This window comes from Sceloporus occidentalis, unplaced genomic scaffold (genome assembly GCF_023333645.1).
Source record: "Sceloporus occidentalis isolate IW3139 unplaced genomic scaffold, rSceOcc1.0.p SCAF_1, whole genome shotgun sequence".
In the NCBI taxonomy this organism is placed as follows: Eukaryota; Metazoa; Chordata; class Lepidosauria; order Squamata; family Phrynosomatidae; genus Sceloporus; species Sceloporus occidentalis.
Window position 1 is genome coordinate 1,901,099 of NW_028316981.1, and position 19,980 is coordinate 1,921,078.

Sequence of the window (19,980 nt, forward strand, 5' to 3'; positions counted from 1 at the left end):
TGCTGGAGGACCTCTAGATGCCTAGAGAGGCCACCTCTGGAGGTCTTCCAGCATGAGTCTATGGACAACCTTTGCCAGAAATATCAGAGATCATACTATATAAATCAAATACATAGATACATACTTTGTCATACTACTTTATTAGGTTCCAAACAATTTCTTCATGATATTTTGAGAAGTTTAGGATCTTTACAAGCTGAGTCCTTTATATCATGCTACTGATTTTAATTTTGTTTCACTCTCTATACCAGTTTTATTTGACCTGCAACAAAAATATAACAGTATCTGTCATGACAGACCAAGGGAACTGCTCAATATGTCTCAGGAGAAGGCCTTGGGGACAGGCACCTGGCTCCCTGGACTGCTCCTTTCCTCTCTTCTTTGAGGCCTTCAAAGAGACATCTGCTCTCAGAAACATGGAGCAAGGCTACTGAGAATGGAGGATTTTCCAGAAAGGTCTGAGGGAGGGGAGCTTCCTTTCTGAGCAGGGATTGAATCCAAGTCCAGTGGGGCTTAGTGCTCAGTAAAGATGGATCCTGTTGAATGCACAGGAGTGGAAAACAGGTATTCTTTGGGCAACACACAGTTGCCTGGCCTGGTTTTGCGGCCAAGTTTTCAAAATAGCAATAAGGGACAGAGGAAATTCATGACAAACAGGGTTGACAAGTTCTCTACCTAAATACCAAATGAAATTATTGATTTCAGTAAACTTAGCCAGGCATTTCTCTGTAAAAAACTGTCTACGCATAAATTACATGATGCACATGTCTGTATGAAGGGCCCACATTACAAAATGCAGGAATTTGGGGCATCTTATTCAGTCCAAATAAAAAGAAAAGCTTTCAGGCTCCTTATAATAAGGGTCACCTGTCAGCCCAATGAGGGACAAGCTGTCCATGTTTTAAATAAAGGGCTTCTCTTACAATAAGGGATACCTGCATGTGGAAGAGTGAATGTCCAAATATTTGCCCTTCTGTGACAAGGAACTGATTTGATGTTTTTAAAAAAACCTATGTGGTATAAAGAAGTTTGGAAACTAGTGATTAATGACTAATTAACATATAAATTGAAAGTAAGAAAAGGATTATGGAAAAGAAATTATTTTGATGAAATATGGAAAAAATACTGAAGTTAAAATTTTGGATGGAGTATAAAGAAGGGAAAGACTCGGGGGGTGGGGTGCAATGAGGTGATATTTAGTTTTTTGTTTAAAAAAATGAATAAGATGCAAAAGTACATGTATGTATGGAAAGAATACTAAAATTTGTTTTGTAAAATTTCAAAATATTAATTTTAAAAAAACTTTGTTGGAAGCCATTTCTCCCCATAATTTCTGTTTCCCCTCCTCCCTCCACCTGATTCTTCTCCAATGTATAATGATCCAGGTGTAATCTATACAGCAGGAATGGGCTACAGCGGGACAGTAGCATCACTGTGTGTGTGTGTTTGTGTGGAGGGTGGACTACACCAGGTGACACCCCAGAAGGAGGGTGAAACCAGGCTGGCTCTCTGGCCCCACTTAGGCCCTTTTCAGGCCGCCCAGACCCAATGCTAGGCCTTTTTGGGCCACCCAAACCCCATGTGGAGGTGCCCCGGGTGTTGTGGCTGCTCCCTGGGGCCATGCAGGGTATTTCTGGCCATGCGTATGTGCTTCTGTATGCGCTGGAAGTCACGTGCCAGATGTCCCACCCCATAAATCCTCCCCCCCATCAGAGACCACACCGGGTTACACCAGCCCTGAGGACGCCATTGCGTCTTTTTAAAAAAGGCCTTTCCTGGGCTGAAAAGGACCCAGAAGGACCGCAAATATGGCATAAATGTCCCTATGTCCTCTAGAGGGCATACAGATGAGGGGGAATTGACCTTGGCGGCCACAAGAATCGCTCTGAGCCACATGTGGCCATTTGGTCACACTTTTGATACACTTGTTTTATTCAATCCCACATTGAATTATATACAGCAGCTTAGGTCTTAATAATAAATGGAGGTAGAGTAAATTTTGCATATTGCTTTTGTAACATTTATTCAATGATTAATATTACTGTCTTGTGGGTTTTGGATGATACTGTACTTTTCTATATGGTCAACACGGCTACCCCTGAACTATGGCAAATATCGCCAATTCTTCTTTTTCCTGTTTCATTTTAAACATGCTTGCCTGATGAAGAAGCCAGAGGATCTCCAAAACCTTGCAACATGTATAATGTGCATTTTGGTTGGCCCAAAAAGGTAACATTGTTTTATGGAGTTTCAATCATACTGTACTTTGCTGTATAGCCAACATGGTTACCCCTGAATATGCATTTACTCTGCCACAGGGGAATCCTAAACAGAGAACCAATGGACTACGGCTTTACTAGTTGAGGTTTCTACTTGAACAAAGGTTTTCCTTTTAAATTGGGACTGCATTGGCAGGTTTTACCTTAGTAACACCTAAACGTTTTTCTGATGTAAAAACAGGGAGGCTTCCTGACAAATTCAGTGTTCTCTTCCTATCAAAGGGGCTTGTCGAGTCACAATGGAGTTTAGACAAACTGGATATCAAAAGGAGCCCTGGTGGGCGCACAAAGTTGCGAGTTCAATACCAGCCAAAGGGCTCAAGCTTGACTGAGTTCTTGCCAGAGAGAAAAGGAAGAGAGAAGGAGCTGGGCAGCCATTTTGAGTAGTGAGTGTTTGAATTTTTTTTTAAACTCTGGGAGAGTGTGCTTGTTTTTGAAGGGAGGGGAGCTTCTGGGAGTCACTAGGGGATGGAGCAAGCAGACTAATTCTAAACAACTCCTTTAACGAAAGAAATCTACAGCAGAGGCTGCAGGTGAGAAGCAAACCTTGAGTCAGAACCTTACCCTTAATACAAGCTAGCAGCCAGGACATTCCTATAAAGTTATATTCTCAGTAGACTGAGCTCGCTGCCAGAGACTGGTGAAAAGGCCAGGTCATCAGGGGCCTTAACGTTTGTGTTTACCAGAGGAATTTTTTGAAGAGGAAGCCCACAGTCCTGTTTCAGCCATTACTAAAGACTTCGCAGTATAGACACTGAGGGAACTGCTGCAGTTACCTGCAACACTTGTGGGATGTTTGTCTTCTTGCCTACAGAAGTGGAGAACTTCACATGCCCCAAGTGCAAGTTTGTAGCCCTCTTGGAGGAGAAAGTACAGCAGCTGGAGTCCAGAGTAGCAACACTTCAGCATATTAGGGAGCAGGAGGATTTCCTGGACACAACAGAACTAATGATCTTGGATGAATACCATTGCGAGGAAGTTGCTGGGGCAGAGGAGGTCACTTCACATACACAGGAGGCAGACAGCTGGAGGAATGTCACACAGAGAAGTAGGCCAAAAAGGGATTGTTCTGGGAGCTTGCAGCTAGAGAATTGATTCGAACTCTTTCCCTTACCAAGGAGGATGAAGAAGAGCAGCATGGACAGACTTCAGGGACAGAGCAGGGGAGCCTGAGAGTCCCACCCGAGGGAACAGCCGCTGCTAAGCCTCGGAGGAGGCGTGTGGTCGTAGTGGGGGACTCCTTGCTGAGGGGTACAGAAGCAGTGATTTGTAGGCCTGACAAGATGTCTCGAGAGGTGTGTTGTCTTCCAGGTGCAAAGATCCGTGATGTGACAGAGAGGCTGACAAGACTGGTCAAGCCTACTGACCAATAACACTTCCTTTTGGTCCATGTGGGAACCAATGATACTGCAAGACACAGCCTGCAGAATACCAGAAGGGATTGTGAGGCTCTTGGTAGGAAGCTGAAAGAAATGGATGCACAAGTTGTCATTTCGCCTCTTCTGCCAGTTGAAGGGCACGGTCCAGGAAGGGAGAGGAAAATAGCGGATGTGAACAACTGGCTTCGCAGATGGTGCTGCTGAGAATGATTTGAATTCATCAATCATGGGCTGCGGTTCCATGAGGAGGGACTTCTTGCAACAGACGGGTTGCATCTCACGCCAGTTGGAAGAAATGTTTTTGCCAACAGTCTCAAGAATTTGATCAGGAGGGCTTTAAACTGAGTTTCGTGGGGGAAGGAGACAATATTAAGGAAGGCGAAAGGGCTGGAGAAAATAAACAGACATGGAGGAAACAAGGTAAACAATGCAAGGACCCAACAGTGGGAGGCAAAAAAACTTGCACAAGCAGCAAGTAAATGGGACCCATGGTCTGCAATGTCTCTACAGTAATGCACAGAGCATGGGAAATAAGCAAGATGAATTCGAACTCCTGTACAACAAAGCAAATATGATATAACAGGCATCACTGAAATCTAGTGGGATGAGTCTCAAAAGTGGAATGTAGAAATAGAGGGGTATAACCTTTTTAAGAAAAATAGGCCAAACAGGAAAGGAGGAGGAATAGCACTATATGTCAGAGATATTTACACCAGTGAAGAGATCCAGAACATTAATACTGGAAGCCAGGTGGAGAGCATCTGGATAAAAATTAAAGGGGAGGGAAACAACAAGGATGTTATGGTGGGAGTCTACTACAGACCCCCAAGTCAGATGAGGGAAATCAATGACGCCTTTCTAGAACAGATGACCACACACTCAGAAAGGAGAGATGTAGTAGTGATAGGTAACTTCAACTATCCTGATATTTGCTGGAATTCAAACTCAGCCAAATCCTCAAGGTCTAGCAAATTCCTCACTTGCATGGGAAACAATTTCGTTGTCTGAAAGGTGGAAGAAGCAACAAGAGGGTCAGCTATTTTAGATCTGATCCTAACCAACAGGGATAACCCAGTTAATGGGGTGCAAGTGGTGAGATCTTTAGGTGGAAGTGACCATGTTGTCCTGGAGTTTGTAATACAGTGGAAAGGAGAAGCCAGGCATAGTGAAACACACATTCTAGGCTTTAGGAGAGCGAATTTCAGTAAACTTAGAGAAGTATTGAGGGCGATTCCATGGTCAGGAATACTAAAAGATAAAGGAGTTCAGGACAGATGGGAGTTTTTCAAAAGAGAGATACTGAAGGCACAATTTCAAACAATTCCAGTGAGAAAGAAAAATGGGAGGTGTCTCAAGAAACCAGGATGGATGACTAAGGAACTTTCAACTGAGCTAAGTTTGAAACGTAACATGTATAAGAAATGGAAAAAGGGTTAAATCACGAAAAAGGAATTCAAAGAAATAGCAGGCATGTGTAGGGGTAAAGTCAGAAAAGCTAAAGCACAGAATGAACTCAGACTTGCTAGAGAGGTTAAAAAGAATAAAAAGGGTTTTTTTGGATATGTCCGCAGCAAAAGTAAGAAGAAGGAAATGGTAGGGCCACTGCGTCGAGAGGATGGCAAAATGTTAACAGGGGACAGAGAAAAGGCAGAATTACTCAACACCTTCTTTGCCTCAGTCTTCTCAGAAAAGGCAAAGGGTGCTCAACCTGAGGATAATGGAGCAGAGGACAGAATAGGGGAATTTCAGCACAGAATAAGTAGAGATAGTAGAGGAATACCTTGTTAATCTAAATGAATTTAAGTCTCCAGGACCAGATGAACTACATCCAAGGGTACTAAAAGAACTGGCAAATGTAATATCGGAGCCATTGGCAATAATCTTTGAAAACTCCTGGAGAACAGGAGAAGTCCCAGCAGACTGGAGGAGGGCAAACGTTGTCCCCATCTTCAAAAAGGGGAAAAAAGAGGATCCCAGCAATTATCGTCCAGTTAGTCTGACATCAATACCAGGAAAGATTCTGGAGCAGATAATTAAACAAAGAGTCTGTGAACATCTAGAAAGCAATGCCATAATCACAAAAACTCAACATGGGTTTCAGAGAAACAAGTCATGCCAGACAAATCTAATCTCTTTCTTTGATAAAATTACCAGCTTGGTACATGAAGGGAATGCTGTGGATATAGTATATCTTGATTTCAGTAAGGCCTTTGATTCTATGATTCTGTGAGGCTTGCCTCCTTCCAAAGTCGCTAAAATAAGTACCCAGATTGTTGGGGGCAATGAGCTTACACTTTGTAAACTGCTTAGGGAGTGCTTAAGTGAACTGGTATGCAGTATAGAAATGTACTTGCTATTGCTATAAAAGTGGTAGCTTTTGACTTGCTAATGGAATTTAAACTTTATTTGCTGGGCTGTATCTCCCAGTAGCCATCTGATCCTGAAGAGAACAACTACATTATCTTAACCAAATGCAGGGCACTAGCTAACATCATCATCATCATCAAAATAAAAATTACTCCAGTATCAGTGGAGCTTAGAAAGCTTGCAACATGTACAATGTGCAATTCGGCTGATCCAAGAAAGATATCATTGTTTTGTGGATTTCGGATAAAACTGTACTTTGATATATTGTCATCATGGTGAACCCTGGATATGTTTTCTAAGTCATTTTAAATTCATTGTTCAACGAAGTACAAGACACCCTCTGACACAACACTGTCTCTAGGTGTGTGACTGAAGAAGGATGTGGTGTGTGGGGTGTTCCCTATCCCTGCCTCAAGAAGCCTCCTGTGACTAGCATAGTTGAGACACTATTCCCACTAAAAAGCAATTTTTCTGCTGTTATTTTTCTTTTGTTGTTCATTTTGTTCTCTGACATGAAGTCAACCTCTGGTGATTCCATGAATGAGAGAAATCCAAAAGCTCCAGCCATCAACTGTCCTGCAGCGTCTTGTAAACTCAGGGCCATGGCTTCCTGGATTAAATCAATCCACCTATAATGTGGTCTTGAGATTTGAGTTTGAGATTTTTCTTTCATCTCTTTGCAGGCCAGCAGCTGAATGTCCTTTAAGCATGAAATCAGTTGCATCATTAGACATGGTATTATTCGAACTTGTCCTCTGCTCTTCAGTCTCTGAGAGTTTCACTCTGCCACACACACTATTGGTGCTGCCCACTAGCTGTTGGCACATTTCATCTGGCTCTTCAGCAAAAGTCTTTCCGTCTTGGACCCTACTATCACCTTGTCACATCAGCATAGCCTCTTGCCTCACAAAAGCATGTAATCTCACCACTACATTTTAGAATGGAAATGATGATCAACAAGAGAACAAGAGAGCCTTACCAAGACAGTCCATAATCCCACAGATTTCCTCCATGACCTGCATATCCAGGGCTCATCCCTTTCCCACTTGGGCTGAATCAGGACCAAAGTATGGTAGCTGTTAACGCCATTATTATAAATGAATTTTAAAACAGAAAGCTTCCAGGGAAAGAGAGATCCTTACCAAGAGAGGCCATGATCCCACTGATCTCTGCCATAATCTGTCTGTGCAGGGCTCTCTGCTTAGGATCCAACAGGGCCCACTCCTCTGGGGAGAAAGACACGGCCACCTCCTCAAAAGTCACTAGGCCCTAAAGACAGAAGAAAGGGTTCTTGCTAACACTGGTATCAAGATGGCTGCTGGCTATGACAATCAGGACAAAGCGGACTCACAGGCTGACACAGCACCAAAGGCAGCCGCAGTGAGACTGATTCTTCTATCATCAACATCATGAGTATCGTGAACAAGATCTGATAACACAGGAACCTCAGTCCAAGACACAGTCTATAGCTTCAGTAAAAGGAGACTCAAAAGGGTCAACAGACCAACCATTTAGGCTGGCTTGGGCATGGAGTCGGGGAGTGGCATCCACAAGACGCATGCCCCAACTCCACCCGCATGGCACCACATGGAGCATGGCATCACTGTGCGCCTCTGGCTCTGTGTCTCCTTAATGCAGCGTCAAAGGAGCACAGAAAAGCTGCGTGCCGGCAACTATGGCGCCCTTTCCAGGGTGCAAAAATTAGAGATCAGGGTAGCGGCGTGTGGTTACCATGGCCCTGATCCATCGCAGCTAGAGGTAGCTGCAGGCCACCCCTTAGGGTGTTATTTTAAAGAAGGATTACACCACAACTGAAGAACAAAACACCAAAGTTCTTACACTTCAGGATTTGAACCAGGATAGGCAACTGCAGATGGGGTGGGCAGGTCAAATGTGGGCACTCCAGCATGCCAGGAGGGATGATCCTGGGTCCAAATGCAAGGTTGGACAATTGTCAGCTGGTACTTTTGGCTTGTTTATTTTTTTCCAGTTTTGAGAGGAGACTTATACAGTTTTATAGCATACCCTCCAATTTGCCAGGGAAAATGCCAATTAGTCATCTTGCCCTTCCCAGAAGAGTCTGTGATAAGCCAGCAATGTCAGCCTCTGTAAGTGTATGCACACTTCTTAAGCAATAAACTTTGCCATCTTGACCATAGTCTGCTGTTGCCTGGCCACACATGTGGTAGTTTTCATGTGGGAAATGTTGGATGATATGTTAGAGGTGCTAGAGAGGGAGCAGGGAGTCAACTGCTGAGGGTTTGGCTGGTCCTCAGCCAATTTGAAAAGGTCTGTGCAGCTTATGTATATAGCAAATTTTAAAAGATTAATAATAAATAAATAATAATACTACACAGTCCAAACCTATTAATACCAATATAGGCGAAGGTCCATGACACACAAATCATTCATGGCCTATAAAAAGATGCCAGATACAGTCTTCATACATGGCCAATAAAGTTCTTATGTTCTCCAATTTTGAGCTAAATATTACCTGAAAACTGGCATTAAAAGCAATTTCCCCACCCCTGCCTGAAACATCCCTGAGTGGCATTGGCCATCTTCCTTAAAGAGGCCAACGATGGCCCTGGTTCTGCTGGTTCCTTGGCAGCTCCAGAAGCTCCAGTAGCCTCCCTCTGAATGCCACAGAGGAAGAGGGGATTTGTTCTGGATCGAGGAAGGAGGATGGGAATATCTATCAACTCCCCTTTTGGGCTCAAGAAAAAGTTCAAATAAAAAGGAGAGTAACTCTAAGTCACAAATAAGAAGGCTGAAGACAAGGATTCAAGCCTAGAGAAGAAGTTTGCAAATTTTTACAATTTTTAAAAATCCAAAGCAAACTGAAACAAAGTTCTCCACTAGCGCTGAGAAGGATGTGATCTCGGAAAATATGGACCCTGGCTGCTCCAGTTCTCTTCTAGGATTCCTTCTCCTTACCTGATCTGGTTGTGGTTCACCGCAAAGTGGAAGAGGCGACTGAGTCCTTGTTGGTGGGATCATTCCAGCTTCTGTGGGAGAGACCAAGGCAGAGGGGAATCCAGTCACATCTATTGCTGTTAGAAGTAGCAGTCTTAAAGACTCACTAGCAAGTACAGACATCCCTCAGTTAACAAACCCTCTGACAAATAAACTCCTTTTTACAAAGTCATATTATACCCACCTTGCCCCATTTCCTCTTCATCCCCTACACAGATGAAACTGTTTTAGCAACATATGCATTAGAAGGATGGTGAAAAAGAGCTGGAAGAAACATAGCTTTCAGCATCTGGTTGCACAACTTGTCTGGAGCAAACAACGCACTAACACTTGAGCTGAGAAACAGTGTGATTCTGCTGTAGCTGATCCTACTGCAGCCATGTATTCCTGCCCACAACACACAAAGGAAACAGCAGCTGCCTCCGGAGACCCTTGAAACTTCCAAACATTTTTGTTTTCTCATGGTTTCACTTCACATGTGCATATTATTAGTTTTGGAGAAAAAGTATGTTAAAAATGTTCATGTGCACTTCTTTTTTTGTGTGGTTCAGGAACCCTTCCCTAGTCTTCACATGTAATTTGCGGTTCTCATACCAAATTTTCTGTTAAAGAAGGAATCAGTTTAATTATGGAGGAACACCTGCATTGTCTTGGAAGTCTTGGCACAAAAGAACACTTCCAGCCCTGAAAAATGCAGAGAGAGATTGGGTGCAGTGGCTCTAGTGTTGGACTGGGTCTGGGAAAATAAAGTTTTAGCTTCATGAGCCCCGAAAGACACTAGGGCCCTTGCTCTCTCTGAGCCTGAAGTACCTCACAAGGTTGTTGTTGCACAGACAAAGAATAGGGTGGAAAGTATGAGGGACTTGAGGCCCAGAGAGCAAAAGCCAGCACTGTATAGAAATGCACAAGGAACGAAATGCATAAAATCAATCTCCACATGTGGAAATGAGCATTACTCAAGTTGTGAAACCCTTGGGTCAAGTGGCAATGTTTTGCACCATATGTACAATTGAATGGACAGCGAGATGCACAGTGGTACTGCAAGCAACAATGTCATACAGTTTCCACAGAGGATCCTGGGACGCAGTAATACAACTGAGTAAAATGTATAGCTGAGCAGCAATTCAAACCCCGCTCTCCAGAGTCATATTCCAATGTTCAAACCACTACACCAGGGGTAGGCAACCTTTTTGAGCCGGGGGCCAGGTTGCTGTCCCTCAGACAACTGGGGAGCCGAAGCCAGGAAGGGAGCTTCCACCCTCCAGAGGCAGGGCTGCGTGCCGGGAGTGGAGCTTCCACCCACCGGGGGCAGAGCCGCATGCCGGGGGGCAGAGCTTCCACCCTCCGGGGGCCAGGAGGAGGCCTCCAGCGCTGATGGCCCCTGCTGGCTTTTTTGCCGGCCTCTGACGGGGCCCGAGGCCCCATCAGAGGCCGGCAAAAAAGTCCTAGAGGCCTGTTGCCGCCACCAGAGCCCTCCAACAGGGCTCCGGAGATCGCACCGGGCCTCCTAGAGGCCCGCTGCCTCCACTGGAGCCCTGTTGGAAAGGCACAAGGAACGAAATGCATAAAATCAATCTCCACATGTGGAAATGAGCATTACTCAAGTTGTGAAACCCTTGGGTCAAGTGGCAATGTTTTGCACCATATGTACAACTGAATGGACAGCAAGATGTGCAGTGGTACTGCAAGCAACAATGTCATACTGTTTCCACAGAGGATCCTGGGACGCAGTAATACAACTGAGTAAAACGTATAGCTGAGCAGCAATTCAAACCCCGCTCTCCAGAGTCATATTCCATAGAGGCCCGCTGCTGCCTAGAGGCCTGCCACCGCTGCCGGGGCCCTCCTAGAGGCCCGGTGCTGCCGCCGGAGCCCTGTTGGAGGGCCCCGGCGATTGCAACGGACCTCCTAGAGGCCTGCCGCCATTTTTTTTTTAAATGGGGGTGAAGTCTCACGCGGCCTTTCCCATAGTGCCCCGCGAAGGGAAAGGTCACGTGAGACTTCAGCCGCCATTTTAAAAAACAAAATGGCACCTGGCGCGGAAGCAGGGCGGCAATTGGCGGCAGGACCACGTGGGGGCCAGTGAGCCATGAGCCCTGAAAGACGCTGGACAACCTTGGGCCCTTGCTCTCTCTGAACCTGAAGTACCTCACAAGGTTGTTGTACAGACGAAGGATAGGGTGGAAAGTATGAGGGACTTGAGTTCCAGACAGCAAAAGCCATTACTGAATAGAAACACACAGGTAATGAAATGCATAAAATCAATCTATGCAGGTGGAAATGAGTATCACTCAAGCTGTGCAACTCTTGGGTCAAATGGCAATGTTTTGCACCATATATACAACTGAATGGACAGCGGGCTGCACAGTGGTACTACAAGCACATCAGGCAACAATGTTGCATTGTTTTCACAGAGGACCCATGGAGGCAGAAATACAACTCAGTAAAATATATAGCTGAGCAGAAATTCAAACCCTTCTCTCCAGAGACATAGTCCAATGTTCAAACCGCTACACCATGCTGCCTCCTAGGGTCACGTTAGAGTTGCCATAATGAGTGAAGGGACACAAGAAGAACAACAAGAAATTGATGCAGGGGTTTGTATATTGGAACATGGCTGGGAAATCCATTTCCAGTTCCCACTGGAACTTATTGAAGGACCTCCACCATCGATTCTGTCTCTCTCACAGACACACACCTACCTCGCAGGGTGGTTGTTATGAGGAACATCATGCTATTAGAAAAATTAACTGAAAGAGGAAAGGCTGCTAGAGACAGCCAAGATCACTCCAAATTCTTTTTTTTTAATTAATTTTTTAAAATTTTACAATACAAATTGTTACACTTTTCTTCTCACACATATATGCTTTAACATTTATTTACTTATTTTATTCTAAAATCACCTCAGTGCACCCCTTCCCTGGAGCCATTCCCACCCATATACTCCAACCAAAATATTAATTCTTCTCGTGAAGGTAATTTTCCATGTTCTTTTCTTAATACTTTTTCAATAATTTTTTTTCATATTTCATCAAAATAATTTTTGTTCCATAATCTTTTCTTCACTTTCTATTTACATGTTAATTTATCATTAATCGCTATTTGTTACAAGATTTCTTTCTTCTTTTTTCTATTCTACATCATTATATAGTGCTACCAATACTATATTTGGTTTTCTATCTATTCTTATATCCATAATATTTTCTATTTCTAATATTACTATTTCCCATTCTTTTTACATACAGTGCGCCCTTGCTTTACATGGAGGATCCATTCCGGACTCCCTCGCATAAAGCAAATTACGCTTATGCTCGAGCCCCATTTAAATGGATGGGGCTCGTGCATGCTGCAGCATGGCACCAACGCGAACGCCACGGGCCATTAGTCCCTATGGGACACGCCATCCCTTCCTCCCCGTGTATCCCATAGGATTGTATTTACATTGCCATCACATATGTATATACGATCCTACTTCATTACATCCTCGCCAACACCCTCCACTCCAAATTCTATGCAACACAGTAAAAGTTTATTACTTATGCAATTGAAAATGCATAAATTCCATTGTATTTCCTATTACCATGCATGGAGGTGAGAGCAGGACGGTTAAGAAACCAGATAGGAAGAAAATCAACTCATTTGAGATGAAGTGCTAGAGAAGTGTGCTGAGGAAACCATGGATGGCCAAAAAGAGAAACAAATGGGTCCTAGAAGGTATCAAGCTGGACTCCTCCCTTGAAACCAAGATGACTAAACTGACGATTAGACTGTTAAATGGATTTGCAATTGGTTGACTAGCCAAACCCAAAGGGTGCTGAACAATGGCTCCTCTTCATCCTGGAGAGAAGTGACCAGTGGGGTTCCACAAGGCTCTGTACTGGACCCAGTGCTATTCAACATCTTTATCAATGACTTAGAGGAAGAATAAGGGGCATGCTTACCAAATTTGCAGATGACACCAAATTTGGAGGAATAGTTGATACCCCGGAGGACAGATCAAAATTCAAAATGACTTGAAGAGATTAGAAAGCTGGGACAAAGCTAAGAAAATGAACTTCAACACGGAGAAATGTAATTTCTACTTAGGAAGAAAAAATGAAATGGATAGATATAGGATAGAGGACACCTGGCTTCATGACACTACATGTGAAAGGGATCTAGGAGTCCTAGTAAACCACATGTTGAACATGAGTCAACAGTGTAATGTGGCAGCTATAAAGGTCAATGCAATTTTAGGTTGCATCAACAGAAGTATAGCATCTAGATCAAGGGAAGAAATAGTGCCATTCTACTCTGCCTTGTTCAGGCCTCACCTAGAATACTGTCTCCAGTTCTAGGCACGATAATTCAAAAAGGATATTCAGGAATTTGACTATTTTCAGAGGAAGGCAACCAAAATGGTGAAGGGTCCAGAAACCATGCCTTATGAGGAACGACTTAGGGAACTGGGTATGTTTAGCCTGGAGAAGAGATGGTTAAGAGGTGATATGATAGCCTTGTTTAAATATTTGAAATGATGTCATATTGCGAATAAAACAAGCTTGTTTTGTGCTGCTTCAGAGAATAGGACCCGAAACACTGGATGCAAGATACAAGAAAAGAGATTCTACATGAACATTAGGAGAAACTTCCTGACAGTAAGAGCTGTTCAACAGTAGAACACAGTCCCTCGGAGTGTGGTGGACTCGCCATCTTTGGAGGTTTTTAAACATACTGGTTGGCCATATGTCGGGTATGCTTTGATTGTGAATTCCTGCGTGGCAGGGGGTTGGACTGGATGGCGCTTGGAGTCTCCTCCAACTCTATGATTCTATGAGGCTGTCTTACTTTGGTCACATCATGAAAAGATGCGGCTTATAGGAGAAAAAAATAATGCTGGGAAAGGTGGAGGGAAGAAGGAAGGAAGGAAGGCCACATGATAGGTGGAATAGCTCTATTAAGGGGGCTACGGGTATAACTTTACAGGAACTAAGCAAAACAGTGGAGGCCAGGGAGCCTTGGCAATATCTCATCCACTGAGTCATCATGCGTCAAGATTGACTCAAGCCCAGTTAAAAACAACAATGTCTTCACATGTTGCTTTTTGGTAAGATATGTTATTATAGTCATTGTCATATCAGCACAATTTTTTTTAGCTAGATAGTCCAATAACACAATTCAAAACATTGCCTTTTACTGATTCTCAGATGCATTCAGACGTACAAAGAGACGTGCAGGATTCTGGACAGAGGGTGTTCATCCTTACCTTGCAAAGGGGGCCCTCCATCACACTCCTGCTGCATGGTCCTCCATTGGGGACTCTGCCTGGGGTCCAATGGAGACTTCTCAGCCACAGGGAGTTCAGAGTGAACTTCTAGCAAGAGATTCTTCACCTGAAACAAAAGTCAGGATTCAGGACATGGGATTTGGAGAAGGATGAGAAAATGGCAAAGGTTTTTGGACGGAGGAGTTGGGGCTTGTGTGAGATGAGACATCCAGCCACAGCCAAGTCAGCAAAAAGTAAGGAGCTAATATGCCCTACTTAAAAAACTGACATACAAAATAAGAGCTCAAAAAGGTGGAATACAGTGTGATAAGTATGTTAATACACTGCAGACACTTATTGTATATGGTGGAATGCAAACAATTTCATGGAACCCACAACTTCTGAAGTTCTGGAAAACCATGCTTTGACTTAAAATGGAAGTCTTCCCATATACTCATTTATTTTTATATCACTATGTATAATTGTGTGTGTGTGTGTGTGTGTGTACAAGTACGCAAGAACTGTAAAACTCATATAGACAAAAAAATTGAAAGCCTACTGCTACTTTATACTTATAGTGGGCCCATCGTATCTGCTGAGGTTTGGTTCCAGAACACCCCATGGATACCAAAATCTGTGGATGCTCAAGTCCCATTAAATAAGGTGGAAAGCAAAATGGGGTCCCTTATATAAAATGACAAATCAAGGTTTGCTAATTGGAATAAATTGTTTATTTATAAACCGCTTTTCCCAGGATCAAAGCGGTGTACAACATACCAGTAAAAAACAATACTGTGAATAACACATTAAGAATACACATTAATACAAATTAAATCAAAAATGTTAGGTAAAAACATATAATTTAACATCATTAAAATCCTAAATATCAGTACATCACAATCAATAGGGGGGAAACATTATTAGAAGGAATTGGGAGGGTAGGCTTGTAGGAAGAGATGGGTTTTTAATGCCTTTTTAAAGGCTTCAAACGTTCCACTAAGGCGGATCTCCTCAGGTAAGGCATTCCAAAGAGAAGGCGCTACTGCTGTGAAGGCCCTTTGCTGGGTAGTCGCCAATCTCACCTTAGGATAATTGAGTAGTAATTTACCAGTTGTTCTGAGAGTTATGCTGGCTTTGGAATAAAAAGGAAAGGAAAGGGGGGGGGGGGGGAGTCAACAAAGGCAAAAGTGCTTCAGCCCTTAGAGTGAGAGTGAGCCATTTGTTGAAGTGGGTGGAAGCCTCCTGAACACAACAGGGCCAGATTCTGCCACTGAAGTCACCCTGGGGAAAAGTCAGGTTGTGTGGCAGTGCCAGCAGGGAAAACTGGCACTTCCTTTGAAAACATGGCACAGAGGGGGCACCCACCTGGTTTTGAAGCAGAATCACCTTTCTCAGAGGCTTTGGTGACTGTGATTCCACTTCATCACAAGGTGGAGTGTCCCCACAAATCCTCCTTATCAAAGCCACATCTGGGGGCACTTCATTTCAGGAGTAGCTCCTCAGTAGGCCTTTGCCCCCCAAATTCATCAGAGGTCCAAAAAAGGCACCTCCAGAACAGAAACTGCTTACCTTGGCACAAGGAGGAAATGCTCTCATCTGATGCTCTTTCGCCTTCTTCTCAGCCCGACTCAGGAGGAAACCCTCTGCCAGGGCCACTGCCTGGGAACAAGTCTCTACCTCACATTCCCTGACCCAGTTCTCCATCTCTGGGGGCAAGATGCTCAGGAACTGCTCCAAGATTACTAGGTCCAGGATCTCATTTTTTGTGTGGTGCTCTGGCTTCAGCCACTGACGGCAGAGATGGTGGAGTCGGCTGCAAATCTCTCGGGGCCCTTCGCCCTCTTCGTAGGAGAACTGCCTGAAGCGTTGGCACTGTGTGTCTGAGCTGACAAGGTCCTTGTCCAGGAACCTCTGGACTGTCCTCTCCCAGAAGCTCCCACTGCTCTCAGCACTGAGGCCATCACAGCCTTTTCCTCCTTCAGGAACAGTTGAGAGTGGTTCACCCATTTGTATAATTTTTTTACACCAACAAAACCACAACCAGAACCAAAGGTATTCCTCCTCTGCCTGTCTCAGGGTAAAGATGTCCCTAAGACCTTCTGCTCAAACACCCTGTAAAACCAATACATTGTTGCGTTAGCATAGATCAGATCAATATAGAGCAATAACAATATGAAATAAATAGATCAATAATGATATAAAATACACAAGATAAAATACTAAATAAAAGGAAAATTAAAAATTAGCTAAATTCAAAGGTAATTGGAGGCGAGACTTCTATCGTTCTGGGGGTAGAGGTTAGGGGGGGCCATCAATATCAGTGGAGGGGAGGCTAAACAATGCATCATTTTGTTAGTATAGATCAGTTCTCCCCAAACTTTTTCTGGCTCCCTTTTATTTTGGGCAGCAGCCCTAGCATCCCCCCCACAGTGCATATGTTTATTAATGATCTCAGTGATGGAACAGGGGGCATATTTACTAAATTTGCAGATGAACTGGGGGAGGGGACAGCTAATACCATCGAGGACAAGAATAGCATTCAGAGATGGGAGAGCTTAGAAGACCACAAACCTAACATGAAGCGACAGTGTGATGCAGCAGCTGAAAAAGTCAGTATCCTCAAGAATGGCATATATTCTCTCAGGCCCCAGTACGAGGCAAATAGGGGATATTCTGGGGGTTGGAGATGTTTCATCCATAGGGTCACCATGAGTTGGGGCTGATTCAAGGGCAGTTGACAGCAACAGCAAGAATGCTTCTCAGTGAGCGATCTCACTATTCTGATATTAAAAAATCCACTAGTGAGCAGCAATTTGGACTGGATGGCCCTTGCAGTCTCTTCCAACTCTATGATTCTATGAATGTTGTTGTTGTTGTTCCACCAAGGAAAACAGCAGAAATAGTGGAGAATCTTAAAATAATTGGTAGGCCACAATTTGCTGAAACAAAGGGGAGAGTTGAAGATAGTTTTTTGATATTTAAAAAAAACAACCAGATAATGCTTCCAGGTTTTGTACAAAAAGGTTGGGGAAGTGAATGTCATTGTTGAGCTAATCTGTCAATCTGTGAATATTTCTTTGCCTCAGAATAAGAATATGGGCACAGTTGCTTAAAAATAGATTACTGAAATCTCTTTCACATGGCACAGCTATACAGCTTTTATGCCACATTAGCAGCCATGGCTCTGTGTCTATGGAATCCTGGTATTTTTAGTTTTGTAAAGTATGAACTCTCTTCCAGAAAGCTCCTAGTGCCTCCCCAAACTACAAACTCCATCACCTGGAACCATAGTCAAGTGGTACCAAAGTGCTACAATTATGAGACATGAAGAAGGGCTTACAGTTCAATACAAATGTAATATTAATAGAAAGTATGAGTCAGAATTAACACTCAAAATTATAAAGAAACAAACAAATAAACAAGCTTCATTTATATACCACTTGATACTCCCTAAGCAGTGTCTAAGCGGTTTACAACTGTAAGCTAATTTGCCCCCAAACAATTTGGGTACTCATTTTAGCAACCTCAGAAGGATGCAAGCCTGAGTCAAGCTTGAGCCCTTTTGCTGGTCTTAAACTCGCAACCTTGTGGTTTTGAGAGAGTGCCTGCAGTACAGGCATGTATTTAACCACTGCGCCACCAGGGCTCCTTGTTCAGCAAACTTTGTTCTTATTTTTGTTTAACCTCCACCTAAGTCACTCATTGACAGAAATGATGAGAATCTTGGTTATGGGCACAGAAACTTAAACCCACAAAACACACACATGTTGGTCCATAGTTGGCCCACTAGGCAGTGAATCCAAGGAAGAACTGAAAGCTAAGGGGCAAAGTGGGTGGGTGGCAGGAGCCCAAGGAGAAATTCTGGGTGAGGAACCTGCAAGGGAGAATTGTCACCGTTCATCTACACAGAGATGTGTGTGTGTGTGTTTTACTACACACTGCATGGCTCTCAAACTGAGAAAGGAACTGATACCAAGGCAGCTCTGGGTGAGCTGTTTCATTTTTAAGAAATTACTCTGGCAGCATTCATGACTTTCTTTTAGAGAAACTGGGGAGTTTATAACTTTCTTACTTGGTCTTTTTGAGATCGGTTTCAGACTCAAAGGCCAGGAATTTGGGGTGGGAGGTGGGGGGCGGTGTAGTAGTCTGGCAGCTCCTTCCCTCTGCCCCAAAGAAGAGAGGATCCGGATTAGCCCTCTGGTGCCAAGGCTGTGCCTGGGTTTGGGGAGAGAAAGGAGGAGAAATGATGCTGTTTGATGGACTCCTCCTGCCCCTCTCCTGCCCCAATGCAAAGGGAGGGGACCTGGGTACAGATGGTGCTGGAAAAGGGAGGCCTGACATATACTTTGGGGGGAAGAGATGGAGGATAGGGAAAACCTTTGCCTTTCTCCTCATTTAGGTTTCCTGCCTTGGGGGGGGGGGTCCCTTATGCTGCCAGGGAGAAAGAAACTACACAGAAATCAGATAATAAATAGAGAAATCCCTCCCTGAGGCCAGGAAAAAAAGGGTTCCCTTCCACTGCCATCTTTCTGGCCTCTTTGGGGGGAAGGAGAGGAGGGACAGTTCCTTCTCCTCCCCATAGAAACATTTCTCTTCCCTTATTTCCCCCTTTCCATCCTCTCTGGGGAGCAGGCCTTGGGTCCTTCTGAGCCCTTTCTTTTGGGGCTGCCTTCCTCTTTCCCTCCAGAGACCCTTCTTCCCCATCTTCCTCCATCCCTTGGAGGGAGTCCTCCCTCACTCTCCATCCCCCCAAAGAGCCCCCCTCCTTCTCCCCAGAAACAGACAGACAGACAGACAGACGGGGAAAGGGAGGGAGGGGTCTCTCTTAGTCCCAAAGGGGGACTCTCTCTCTCTCTCTCCATTTGGGAGACTGGAGGGACCCCTCCTCTCCTCCTTCCCCCCCACAAAGCCCCCTCCCTTACCACCACCATCTCCTCCTCTTCTTCTCCCTCCTGCTCCTTTCTGGGCCTCTCCCTCCCTCTTCCTTTTCCCACAAAGGACCTTTCCTTTGCATCTTCTGCCTCTCTAGGAATCTGAGCCTTTCCTCTCTCCCCTTGGAAGGGGACGCTCTAGGAATTTGAGCATCCACTGTCTCGCCCCCCTTGGAGAAGGACGCTTTAGCAATCCAAGCCATTGCTCTCTCCCCCCCCCCCCGGAGGACTAAGAATCTGAGCCTTTACTCTCTTCCCTTGAAAGAGGATGCTCTAGGAATCTGAGCACCACTCTCTCACCCCCTTTGGAGAATGACGCTCTAGGAATCCAAGCCATTGCTCTCCCCACCTTTGGAGGCCTCTCTAGGAATCTGAGCCTTTCCTCTCTCCCCTTGGAAGAGGACGCTCTAGGAATCTGAGCACCACTCTCTCACCCCCTTTGGAGAATGACGCTCTAGGAATCCAAGCCACTGCTCGCTCGCTCTCTCCTTTGGAAGACTCTCTAGGAATCTGAGCAGCCACTTTTTCTTCCCCTTTGGAGGATGATGCTCCACTAATCTGAGCCCTCCATACTCTCCCCCTTGGAGGATTCTAAGAATCTATCTGAACCTCTGCTCTTTTCTCTCCCTCTGGAGCAGGACTCTCTAGGAATCTATTGGAACCTCTGCTCTTTCTCTCCCCCTGGAGCAGGACTCTCTAGGAATCTATCGGAACCTCTGCTCTTTCTCTCCCCCTGGAGCAGGACTTTCTAGGAATCTATTGGAACCTCTGCTCTTTCTCTCCCCCTGGAGCAGGACTCTCTA

At 44.5% G+C, this 19,980-nt stretch overlaps 1 pseudogene across 1 annotated transcript in view; it reads right to left on the reverse strand.

The window, feature by feature from the left end:
- Positions 1 to 18,940, reverse strand: part of LOC149320344 (uncharacterized) — a 40,091-nt pseudogene extending 21,151 nt beyond the window's left edge. The window contains exons 1-5 of the transcript XR_016278055.1: positions 18,319 to 18,940; positions 15,816 to 16,358; positions 14,247 to 14,373; positions 8,963 to 9,033; positions 7,168 to 7,294 (exon numbers count right to left, since the gene is read on the reverse strand). The product of XR_016278055.1 is annotated as an uncharacterized LOC149320344 (transcript). The remainder of the gene's footprint in view (positions 1 to 7,167; positions 7,295 to 8,962; positions 9,034 to 14,246; positions 14,374 to 15,815; positions 16,359 to 18,318) is intronic.
- Positions 18,941 to 19,980: the final 1,040 nt, after the last annotated feature.